Genomic DNA, 12,793 nt, shown 5'->3' on the forward strand with positions numbered 1-12,793 from the left:
ATCACAGGACCCTGCGCCCCTCCTCTCTGCAGGAAGCAGCATCAGACAAGGACCTGGCGGCATACTCATTTCAGAATTCTCGGCTGCCACAATGGTGAGAAATCAGTTTCTGCCAGGCTGTGGTATGTTATTACAGCAGCACGAAGAAAGATACTTCCTCTATTCCTTCCCACCGTGTATTGGTTCCCTAACCCCTAATTAAGCCTCTAGGACCCTAACTTCAGATTAAGAACCTGCCCTCCTAACAAGTACCTTTAGCGCCTTCTAAGCAAGTTTGGTTCCTAGCACTTGTATCAAGCGGCTCACAACCACTTCTAACTCCGGAGATTGGAGGCTTCTATGGTCACTATACTCATGTGCACAAGCCCGTACACATATACAAAGTCAATCAATCAATCAATAAGGATTAGGCAGAGAGTAGGAGAATACTGGACGCCATCTTGTGGCCTCCACACATGCATACAAGTCCACAAACACAGATACTCATACTTTCACACACAGACAACATGTGCACATGCGCGCGTGCGCGCCCCCCCCCCACACTATATATTTTTTAGAAACCTATGTTATAAACAAAATAATATGTACAACAAACATTAAAAATAGAATGGTTCTTTAAATGAACTAGTTAGTGATGATGGAACTAAAGATTTTATTATCATATCAATATTCCTGAATTTAAGTAAAATGCTGAAATGTTCAGACATTCGGCCTCTTATAGGTTCACAAAAATTTAAACAAAATATACTATGTAAAAGTTAACATTTCAACTAGTTTTTAAAATGTATAACCATTTTTTAAGATTGCCACTGTCCCTTTACTACATTTAACTACACAGCAGAGTGATACTGTATATATGACATAAGAAAAATGTACTAATTTTTCTACACTAAATATAAAAATACCGGGTGCTGGAGCGGAGGTCCAGTCAGTGAAGTGCCCGTCATGCAAACAGAGGACCTGAGATGGATCCCTAGAACCCACATGAGAAACAACTGGGTAGAGTGACCCGCGCTTGTAACCCTAGCGCTATGGAGACGGAGTCAGGCAAGACCCCCAAGGCTCTCTGGCCAGCCAGCCTCACCTATTTGGCAAGTTCCAAGCAAGTAAGAGACCTTGTCTCCAAAGAAAAAAGTGGTTGGTGCCTGAGAAATGAGAGCTGAGGCTGTCCTCTGGCCTCTACACACAGAGACATGCACCTGCACACATGCACACACACAAACGCAAAATAAAAACACTGGAATTTAGGCAGAGCTCAGTAATAGGAGCATGCCTACCACATAGGAGGCCTTGGGTTCAATCCCTAGTATCATTAAATAAATACAAATTTAAAATCAATCTCTCTCTCTCTCTCTGTCTCTGTCTCTGTCTCTGTCTCTGTCTCTCTCTCTCTCTCTCTCTCTCTCTCTCACACACACACACACACACACACACACACACACACACACACACACACACACAATTTACCACTCTAGTTAGGAGTCCTAAAAGTATCATACACTATAAGCCATCATCATTATGTATCAACTGTACATTACATTAATGTAGAAGATTTAAATTTCACTTTCCAAAAGAAAATGGCAAAGAAGGACAGATTTAAGGTTAGTGCGATTAGTCTTCTGAAATTTTTACTTTTGCTTTAAGCACAAAAAGAAGATTCTGAATTCCTACCGAAGTACATTCTCAATGCCTTGAAGATGTGAACATGCTGTGTGCATCCTAAGTCCTTCTTAATATCCTGGAAGCAGGAGGGACGACAGGGCAGGAGACGCCGGTAAGGAGAGCATGCGCTTCTGACCCCAGCACCTGTCCCCCGAGGAGAGCATGCGCTTCTGACCCCAGCACCTGTCCCCTGAAGAGAGCATGCGCTTCTGACCTCAGCACCTGTCCTCTGAGGAGAGCATGCGCTTCTGACCCCAGCACCTGTCCCCCGAGGAGAGCATGCGCTTCTGACCCCAGCACCTGTCCCCTGAGGAGAGCATGTGCTTCTGACCCCAGCACCTGTGCTGTGAGTCACAAGCCCCTGGGGCCAAATAATAGCCTTGGTACTCTGCTCTTCCCTTCTCTTCCTCAGCTAGTGCGTCCCATTATTTTAACCTTTCTTTTATTTTTTAAATTTTATTTATTTGTTTGTTTATTTGTTTTTTTGAGACAGGGTTTCTCTGTGTAGCCCTGACTGTCCCAGAACTCACTCTGTAGACCAGGCTTCCTTTGAACTCACAGAGATCTGCCTGCATCTGCCTCCCAAGTGCTGGGAACAAAGGCGTACACCATCACTGCCTGGCTTCAATACATTTTCTAAAGCTGTAATTCAATAATACTACCTATATGTTTCTTCCAAGAAAACATAGCAGGCACATTTTCTAGAACCATATGCTAGAATGTGTACTACACAGTAAAAACAGAAATTTAGTGGGACTCTTACTGCCCACATTCTTATTAATTAATTAAGCGTAGAGAACTGTTAGGATGAAAGAGAGAGAGACTTGGTCACTTACTAATCTGGAGGAACGCTATGTTGCATCTTACTTCATGACACGTGGATTATTTCCTCACCGTTACATCTGGGCATTTACTTCTTGATGGCCATTTCTGAAATAAAGTAGAGTAATTGAGAATGTGATTCATGTATTATAAAACCATAAACTCTTTAAGAACAATTAACTACATTATCGTGGCCAGTAAGGACTATTAATAAAGTTCTTAAGCAAACTCCTAACAGAAAACATTAGCAGGGCTAAGAGTTATGTAAGATTTAAAAACATACTGTCCTACAGGACCAGAATGTTTCAGTCCTCAACACCTTTGTTCCTGCTGGGCCTTAGAGATTTTGATTGTGATTTATAAACTGGAACAAAAAAAGATACACACAGGAAACCATAAAATGGCACGTTTTGAACCCCATGAAGCAAGTGCCCACTCACTGTTTATTTATCCATTACACCTAAAATGAAAACCCAAGAAAGGGATTCTGTCCATTTTATTTATTGACTTTAGGCACCTGAAACAATGGCTATTGTGCCAATGAGTGCTCTATACATGTTTACTCAAAGAACGAATAAACTCCAACTGATGAAATATATGGTGATTTGAATGAAAACAGCCCCCACAGGGCCATGCGAGCCATGCACAAGGGAATCAGGACCATGCTGAGCCAGCCCTGCTCTTTGTGGGCCCTGGAATAGCTGGCCCCACCCCTCATCATGGGCCGGGGAGAGCCGACCCTGAGAAAGTTGGCACAGGGGAGCTAGCTCCACCCTCTTCTGTGAGAAGTGGCCCCAGCGGCCTGGACTGACCAGCTCAACAACCACCCAGGCCCACTGGGGTTGGCCAAGCCTAACATCTACCCCATCTAGGACCTCTGGAGCTCATAAAGGGACTGGTCCTGTGGAATAATAACTGTAGGATCTCCATGAGGAGTTTTGGTGAGGAGTGATGATGGTGTACCAGAAACCAGAGGCCTTGAATCAGACCAATGACACACTGCACTGAACATTTGCAAATAAAGCTGATTGGACAAAAGGGTACACTGTGTGACACACTGCAGCTCCCAATGCCACCAGGGCAAATGAAGAGGTGGTGAAGAGGCAGGAATGATGGAGGAGGGAAGAGGTTTTGATTGATTGACTGACTGATTTTCATTGGCGGGGGCAATGCAAGGGAGAGTGGAGAATATGGAAGGACTGGGAGGTGAGCAGAATTTAGGGTGCATGATGTAAAATTCCTAAAGATCCAATAAAGAAATTATGTTTAAAGAAAATGGCCCCCACAGACTCATAGGAGTGGGTGTAGCATTATTACTGGAGGTATGGCTTTGTTGGAGTAGGTGTAGCATTGTCGGAGGAAGTGTGTCACAGGAGGCAGGCTCTAAGGTTTCAAAAGCTCAAGTCAGGCCCAGTATCACTCTCTCTTCCTGCTGCCCACCAAACCAGCTGTAGAACTCCCAGCTACCTCTCCAGCACCATGTCTGCCTGCATGCCCCCATGCTTCCCACCATGATGACAATGGACTAAACCTCTGAACTGTAAGCCAGCTTCTATTAAATGTTTTCCTTTATAAGAGTTGCCATGGACGTGGTGTCTCTTCACAACAATAGAAACACTAAGCCAAAATGCTTAAATCTCAAACACCATTTCTCCCACAGAAACGCCACTAATGCCAACTACATCATCATCTTTTCCTCAATACACAAAAACCGTAAAAGACAACAAAGACATATTCCCGACCACAGAACTAGAACAAAAGCCTAGGCCACCTTGGAGCTTGAGCAACTTCACCTTTGGTAAATATTCCAAGCAGAAGAGCTGAATATATGATTTTGCCAAGTACCAGGCAGGGGGTGGGCAGGTACTTTTTATTAAACATTCATGCTCTTTAAGGTATTGCAGAAACCATTAGGCATACAAGTCTTCTGTAGGGAGTGAAAAGCTGCCACTCTTACAGATTGCAAAAATAACCCAAATTCTGGCAGTTCCCTACGTCTCATGCTATAGTTGAATGATAACCGACAAAATGCTATTTGTGGCTGGTTGTAGTGGTGAGGCAGAGGCAGGTAATCTCTGTGAATACAAGGCCAGCCTGGTCTACAAAATGAGTTCCAGGACAGCCAGGACTGTTCACAGAGAAACCCTGTCCCAAAAAACCTAAAAAAAGATTCTTATGTTCCTAACTTCAAAAAAGTAGTGAAGATGTATCTCTCACACTGTTTTTCTTACTGTTTTGTTTCCAAATACCCGGTACCAAACTCCACAAGGAGCAGTTCAGATTTTAACCAAATGAGTACCATTAGAACAATTCCCAAGAGCAATGACATTCCCTTCCTCCTGCTTCTTTAAGCACTTCTGTTTGTGATTATAAAGTTCCAAGTCTGTTCAGGGAAAGTTCAACTACTTCAAATTTACGTGTTATCTTTAGGCATCGTGGCCACTGGAAAGAATCAAAAGAGCACACTAACTCTTAACATGACTAAATGAGATGCAACACTGTAAGGATGTCTGAACTTCATTTTTTTCTTTAAATAAACAAACTCCTCCTGGGCTGAGGCCTGCTCTGCTTTTTGAGTATCACATAGCTGGCAAACCTCGGGCTTAACCAAGATTAGCCAGGGGACAGAAGAAGCACCAAGCATGACTCAGTGATCACATTTAACAGTCCCTGAAGACCAGACCAAACACATCCACCCTCTAGGACTGTCCCAAACTACTGCCAACCAATCTTTCATCTGAACAATCTATTTTCACTTCAAGTTCACAAACCTATTATCATATAACCCAAGATTGGGAAAGAACCCCAGAACCCCAGAAACACAGTCAGCAGGGGCTGATTCAAGAGCAGAACCAGGAAGCTGGCAGTAAAAGCCGACTTGGGGGAAGGAAGCAGGGAGAACCCTTGACTATTTAAAACAAAAAACCTTGTCATCTGGAAATCAGATTAGTAAATTCAACTCTCTGAAGGATGAGTGACGGGACCAGCAAATAGGTAAGCAGGCAAAGGTACTTGTCAGCCTGACACCTGTGTTTATCCTCGTGGACCCACGCAGTGGAAAGAGAATGGACTCCTCAGAGCTGTCTTCTGACCTCCCCATGCGCATGTGTGTGCGCAGAGTCACACATACAATAAGTAAATGTAATTTAAAACCTTAAAGACTTTCAATAACTTGGTCTTGCTATACTAATGCCCTCAATTATTTGGAGAAAATTAAAATTCCTTAAAATAAATTATCACTATGACTAAAAAAAATATGTCTTTCAACATCAATACATCCTAGCTCTTTGCACAGAGGAGATATGCAAGAACTATCAATTTTAAAGTTGCCAAACGACTAAATGTAAATGCTAATTTTCAAAATATTTTTGTCCTGGATTGTCAACAAAAACTAACACTTAAAACATCCCCTCAGAATCTCAAGTCATTGTAGGGATGATGGAGGGGAAGGGAAGGACAGAGAGGACACATTCTCACGGTAATGACTATAAATAATACAACCTGATTTAAAAGGAAAAAACTCAGGATTTTAGCGTTCTTCAGCAAAACATGTTCAAAAATATAATTAAAATCAAATGAAGATAATGGAATGATCTGTGTGGTTTCAATTCAATACTTGAGGCATCATTAGTAGTGTTTGCTTTTAGACCTGGCTTCAAAGGGATTGGATGGCACATGAAGTGTACAAGGTCTCTTGAAAGTTATATATACAATCTTTATAATCAGTAATTGGTCTTTCTTCCTATGTATGCTCATAAAATTAATAAATGTCCTATTTTTAAAATTTTGTTTTATATAGATTTCCTGGCCACATTCTAGGCCACTATACAAAATGTTTTTTTTTTAATGTGTTGTAGTAGAATATTTTAAGGAGTGTTACTTTTGTTTATGTTGCATTTGTTTAACTCTGCGAAGCTGTGTTGCTGTACCTGTCTAAAACACCTGATGGTCTGATAAAGAGCTGAACGGCCAATAGCGAGGCAGGAGAAAGGATGGGCGGGGCTGGCAGGCAGAGAGAATATATAGAGAAATCTGGGAGGAGAGATCTAAGATAAGCAGCCAGAAGAGGAGGACTTCAGGGGCCAGCCACCCAGCTACACAACCAGCCACAGAATAAGAAACAAAGAAAGGTATTTAGGAATAGAAATGGAAAAGTCCAGAGGCAAAAGGTAGTCGGGATAATTTAAAGTTAAGGAAAGCTGGCTAGAAAAAAGCCAAGCTAAGGCCGGGCATTCATAATTAAGAATAAGCCTCCCTGTGTGATTTATTTGGGAGCTGGGTGGCGGCCTCCCCGCAAAAGAGTAAAAACCCCCAACAACAATGTATTATTATTATTTTATTTGTTTTGTTTTTCGAGACAGGGTTTCTCTGTATAGCCCTGGCTGTCCTGGAACTTGCTTTGTAGACCAGGCTGTCCTCCAACTCACAGAGATCCGCCTGCCTCTGCCTCCCGAGTGCTGGGATTAAAGGCGTGCACCACCACTGCCCAGCTACAAAATATATTTTTAGACAGAAAATATTATTACATTTCCCAGTGTGATCTATTTAGAATAAAGGTAGAAACTTACCAAGTTCTCTTATAAATCTTCAACATCACACACAAAAGATGTATACAAATCTAAATTAGCATCACTAGAATTGTGACTTTATTTTTTCATAAACTTAAATGCAATGCCTAAAATATTCACTATGCAGAAAGGCTTGGCCTCAAAATAGGCTTACTTTTATACTCTCCAGGGAGTTACCTGGAGACCAAAATACTCAGTTTTTACACGTGTCTTACAGACTATCACCTTACTCCATTAACTTTTCATTGCATTTTAAAATTAATTAATTGAGACAGGGTCTCCCTATGTAGGCCTCACTGGCTTGGAATTTGTCATGATCAGATTGTCCTTAAACTCAAAGAGATCCACCTGCCTCTGCCCTCTAGGTGCTAGAATTAGAGGTGTGTGCCACCATGCCTGGAGAGCGTTTGTTTATTTGTTTTTCAAGAGTTTTATTTAGCTCACCATTTTGAAGACTGAAAGTCTGAACAGCATGGAGCTGGTTCTGGTGAGGATCTCCAGGGAAACATCACAACAAAGAAAAAAGATCACATGGCACTGGACACTGGAAGACAGGGAGTGGCCAATTCTGCTCTTTCAGCACAGCTCTTAGGAGAGCTGCCCAGGGTCCCACATTCTAAAGACAATGATTGCCAGGACTTACTTATCTTGCATTAAAAGTTCCACCACCTCCACATAACAGCACACTGAGAACCAGCCTCCCGACCTGTGGATCCCTGAGCACACACAAACCAGAGCACAAGCTACACCCGCAGTACTGTATCTTTAAGGTCCCTAGAGTTATTACAGCCATAAGACATTACCCAGAAATCCATGGCTCCCCTATCGTATACCCACTTCACTGTGTATCAATGACCTACTTAATAGTGTGTCTTTAAATGACACACAGGAGGGGCCGAAGAGACAACTCAGCAGTTAAGAGCACTGGCTACTGCTCTTGCACAGGACTTGGCTTCCTGTCCAAGCACCCACATGGTGGCTCACAGACATCCATAACTCCAGTGCCAGGGAATCTGACACATTCTTCTGACTTCAGTGGGCACCAGGCACACACGTGGTACACCAAAATACATGCAGGCAAACCATCTGTACACATAAAATATAAAGTGTCACACAAGAAAAAGAAATGTTAGGAAGAGTAAAAAGGACAAACTCCATAAAATGGTAATCACTAGAAATACCAGAACAGATTTTGGGAGTGGCAAGAAAAAAGAAAAACAAACAACAACATCTACAAAAACCTACTCAATCACTTCAGATTTTATAGCGAGTTACTTAGAAGTAAGGAAGTATCGCCAGGTGGTGGCACACACCTTTAATCCCAGCACTCAGGAGGCAGAGCCAGGTGGATCTCTGAGTTCAGGCCAGCCTGGGCTACAGAGTGAGATCCAGGACAGGCACCAAAACTATACAGAGAAACCCTGTCTTGAAAAACCAAAAAGTAAAGAAGTACTAAATTTCACATGACAAAGGTTATTTTCCCCCAGGATTACCCAGTCCAACATACATTTAGAACACACACACACACACACACACACACACACACACACACACACACACACACACTGAGAGAGAGAGAGAGAGAGAGAGAGAGAGAGAGAGAGAGAGAGAGAGAGAGAAAGTCTGATTTATAAATCAGAACAGTCGTGCCACTAAAGAATTTAAAATTAATTCATTAGGGACTAGAGGGCCGACCCTGTAGTAAGAGCGCTCGCTGCTCCTGCAGAGGTCCAGGCTTGGTCCTCCACTCCCACACCAGACGGTTCACAACTACCTGCAACTCCAGTCCCACGGGATCTGACACCCTCTGCTGGCCGTCAGACACATTAAAATAAATCTTTAAAGAAGAAAATTCAACTTTTTAAAAACAAACAAGATGACTTCATGACTCTGAGTAGGATAACATGTATGTTAAGGAAATTAGAAATGATTTGTGTATATTTTTGGAAATATAGAGTTCTAAGTAACTCAGGTGAGCCATTGACTTTACCATTAGCTAATGCCTCTAAAGATAAGAAATGGCATTTATCAACACAACACCTGATTTTCAACTTGGTTGTTTAACAAAAGGAGTAAAGATTATTTGAAGATTGCTGGTTTAATACAGGGGGTATAATCTTAAAAACTCAAAGATGTAATCCTAATAACATAGATACAAAAATCCATTGTATACAGCTTACACTGGACCCAAAACAAAAATTTTATAAAGCACTAACAGTTCTCAATTGAAAATTTATAGCCTTAAAAAGAGCAGACGGCGACAGGACAAAAGCACAGTACACTCAGTATAGATGTTAACCCTAAAGAAAAAAAGCTTTTTAACTTCATGGACATTTTCCTTACATCAGCATTTCTCTAACACCCAGCCCATATTTACGGTAGTCCACAAGTGTTATGCAGAAAAGGATACTCCGAGTACTCAGTTTCCCAAGGATCAGCCTGGCTATTTCATGGCAAGGGCACACATTATTAGGAAGCGCTGTTTGGTAGCCAGAGAAAGCTGCAGCAGGGCAGACCTGGACTAAAGCGACAACAGTTGATGAGTGTCGGGGCCTCTGAAGACACACAAGCTTCACTGGCACTGCAGGGACTTACTCGGGAAAGCACTGACTCAAACTAATCAAAATGAATAAGTAAAGCCAGGCCACAGAATGCCACTGTCTTTCAACCTAACAACAGTCTTTTAAACTTCACTCCCCGCAGGCCGGCATGAGTGTGTCCCTCTCTCTGGTGAGCTTCTCTCTGTCTGTGTGCTTGTGTGGTGTGAGCACGTCTCTTCCTTAGTCTTGGTGACTATCTGCCGTCCCTCTCCTTCATGGACAGCTGTCTCTTTCTGACTCAGTAACTCAAGTTCAAGCCCAGATTTTCAGAAAGAAAACATCAGATTACAGACTGGACCAAAGTATTTGAAAACTGTCACAAAATAAGCCAAAGAGGCAGAAATTAGGCCGGGAAAGACAATGGCCAAACACTTGTCTACCATGCACCTGGTCTGATATATGTACCACAAAATCAAACCAAAGGTTAATTCTTCAAACACAAACTCATATGTAAAGTGACTAACTAAAGTCAGACCTGGTGGTGCACTGCCAGCCCAGCCCTCCAGGAGGTGAGGAGGACTGGGAAGTCAAGACCAGCCTGGGTTACATACAGAGTCCCAGGACAGTCTGGACTGCACAGGTAAGACTTCATCATAAACAAAGTCAAAGTTCTCTTCTTTTTCTTTTATTTGCATTGGTATTCTGCCTGCATGTATGTGTAAGGGTGTCAGATCTTGGAGTTACAGACAGTTTTTAGCTGCCATGTAGGTGCTGGAAATTGAACCCGGGTCCTCTGGAAGAGCAGTCAATGCTCTTAACCACTGAGTCATCTCTCCACCCCTAAAGCCACAAATTTTCAAATTTAAAACTCATAAGCCCACGTGCCATACATAAGACACAAGACTTTAATTACCTTAAAGGACTCTGTCCAGACTTAAAAGAATGTATTTGAAGCATGGAGTTTATTGAAGTTTTTTAAAAATGTACTTATTTTTTATTTTATGTGTAGGAATGTTTTGCCAGCCTGTGTGTATGTAAGTGTGCCACAGAAGAGGGTGTCACGTTCCCTGGAACTGGAATTTCAGATGGTTGTGAGCTGCCCCATGGGTGCTGGGAATCAAAGCCAGGCCTTCTGCAAGAGCAGCCGGTGTGCTCTTAAGTGTTGAGCCATCTCTCCAGCCCCTGTTTTATTGATTTTGACATGTGTGTATGTGTGTGCCTGTGTGGGGGTATACACATGAGCATAGGTGCCCGTGGATGCCAGGAGTCATACCCCTCAGGAACTGGAGTCACAGGTGGTTATCAAAAGACTGACTGGGTGCTAGCAACTGAACTCCGTCCTCTGGAAGTGTGCGTGCTCTCAAGTGCCCAGCCATCTCTTCAGTCCTCCAGAGAGCCTACTCCAACTTTAAGCAGGTTGGTTACAATAAAGGTGTTCAACAAGAAAAGACACAGACACACCTGAGACCATGGGTGTAAACTTCTCACAGCAAAGTGCCCAGCCTCACAGATTTTGAGCTAAATAGACCGGGGGGGAAAAGGAAAAGTCGCTTAGCACACGGGTTACAAACATAGGCTTTGGACTCACACCTTTGAATGTATGTCCAACTCTGCTGTGACTAACTGTATGATCTTGGGCAAGTCACTTTCTCTCAGCTCGTCTCCTCTAAAATGATGAGTTAATGCTGCTGTTGTGCCAGAGTGGCATCAGGATAATGCTTATAAAACACTTAGCCTGGCACCTGGCACCGAGTGAGGACTCAACAGCAGCAGAGCATCAGGAACCATTCTTCCTGTCTGCTAAAACATTCCCTGTATAATTATTTTAAAAGATCAAACACTTTCCCACTTTGAGAATTTGACCCACCTGATGATCTCAGAAAGCTCGTGTTTCCCCACATTTTATCACACGTGCAACTAATGCAGACTGGAGGAGCCAAGTGAACAAGAGAGCAGAGAGCAGAGAGGAGGAGGAACTTGTTCTCACACTAATGCTGGCACAACTGCATCAAGGTCAAGTCTGGGGCAGAGGTGGCAGCATTTAGCAGTCCAGAGCCAGCAGTGTCACTGGGACAGGCCGTGGCGTCTGTCTGTCTCTGTAGCTGCCACTGCGTCCTCACAGGGTCTTGCGCAGTGTGACTCTGGCATTGATCTTGCCTGCTTACCCTGACCTGATTCACGAACCCTGCAACAGTCTGAACCCGAGCTCTCCCCAAGCACCCGCTACAGTGGGAGACACGCTTGAACTGGCTTTCCTACTTCCAGAGTCTGGCCGACACCTCAAGGAGAGGCGCCAGCGTGCTCACCTTTCCCAACCCCATCAGCAAGAAGGGGGTGGCATTTTCAATTTCTTTAAACAAAAACAAAACAAATACACAGAAAAAGTACTGCCCGCTTTCAATCTGTGGTTTACTCTGGGGTTTCTTTTTTTTTTTTTTTTTTGGTTTTTCGAGACAGGGTTTCTCTGTGTAGCTTTGCGCCTTTCCTGGAACTCGCTTTGGAGACCAGGCTGGCCTCGAACTCACAGAGATCCGCCTGGCTCTGCCTCCCGAGTGCTGGGATTAAAGGCGTGCGCCACCACCGCCCGGCGGTACTCTGGGGTTTCTTGCAGCCTTGTTTTAATAAGGTCTGAGCAATTGTTTTCCAAATTTAGAAAATGATCAACTTCTAAGGAATATTATCAAGAAGGGATAACACAGGTGGGTAAGGGTATTTGCTGCCAAGCCTGACGACCTGAGTTCAACCCCCAGGACTCGCACGGTGGAAGGAGAAAACCGACTCCCCAAGTGTCCCCTAATCACCACAGGTGTGCCCTGCTAAGTAAGCAAATAGATAACAAATAAATAGAGTGAGACAGGTGTGCGAAGCAAACAAACAAACAAACAGTGGAGTGAGGTGGGTGGGTATGCCCCATAAGTAAGTAAGCAAATAAAAATAAATAAAGCCAAACAGGTGTGCCTGCTAAGCAAACAAACAAACAAATAAATGCATGAATGAATGGATGAATGAATGAATGAATGAATAAGCAAGCAAACGAAGTAGAGTAGGTGTGCCCAGCTAAATAAGCAAGCAAGCAAGCAAACAAAGTAAAAACACAGCACTGATCTGTGTGTTCCCAGCAGACGTCCTAGCAGGAGATTTTCACCAAAGTGTCTATAACCCAAGAGCCATCTTGTTTAAGACCACAAATGGCAAAACTGT

The 12,793-nt window shown here is 43.2% G+C and overlaps 1 protein-coding gene across 1 annotated transcript in view; it reads right to left on the reverse strand.

The window, feature by feature from the left end:
* The window catches only part of Frs2 (fibroblast growth factor receptor substrate 2), an 86,897-nt gene that overhangs the window by 37,724 nt on the left and 36,380 nt on the right, over window positions 1-12,793 (reverse strand). The window contains exon 2 of the mRNA XM_052753423.1: window positions 2,499-2,592. The gene's annotated coding sequence lies outside the window, so the exon portion shown is untranslated. The remainder of the gene's footprint in view (window positions 1-2,498; window positions 2,593-12,793) is intronic.

Source organism: Peromyscus californicus, unplaced genomic scaffold (genome assembly GCF_007827085.1).
Source record: "Peromyscus californicus insignis strain IS unplaced genomic scaffold, ASM782708v3 Scaffold_24__1_contigs__length_46423439, whole genome shotgun sequence".
Lineage (NCBI taxonomy): Eukaryota > Metazoa > Chordata > Mammalia > Rodentia > Cricetidae > Peromyscus > Peromyscus californicus.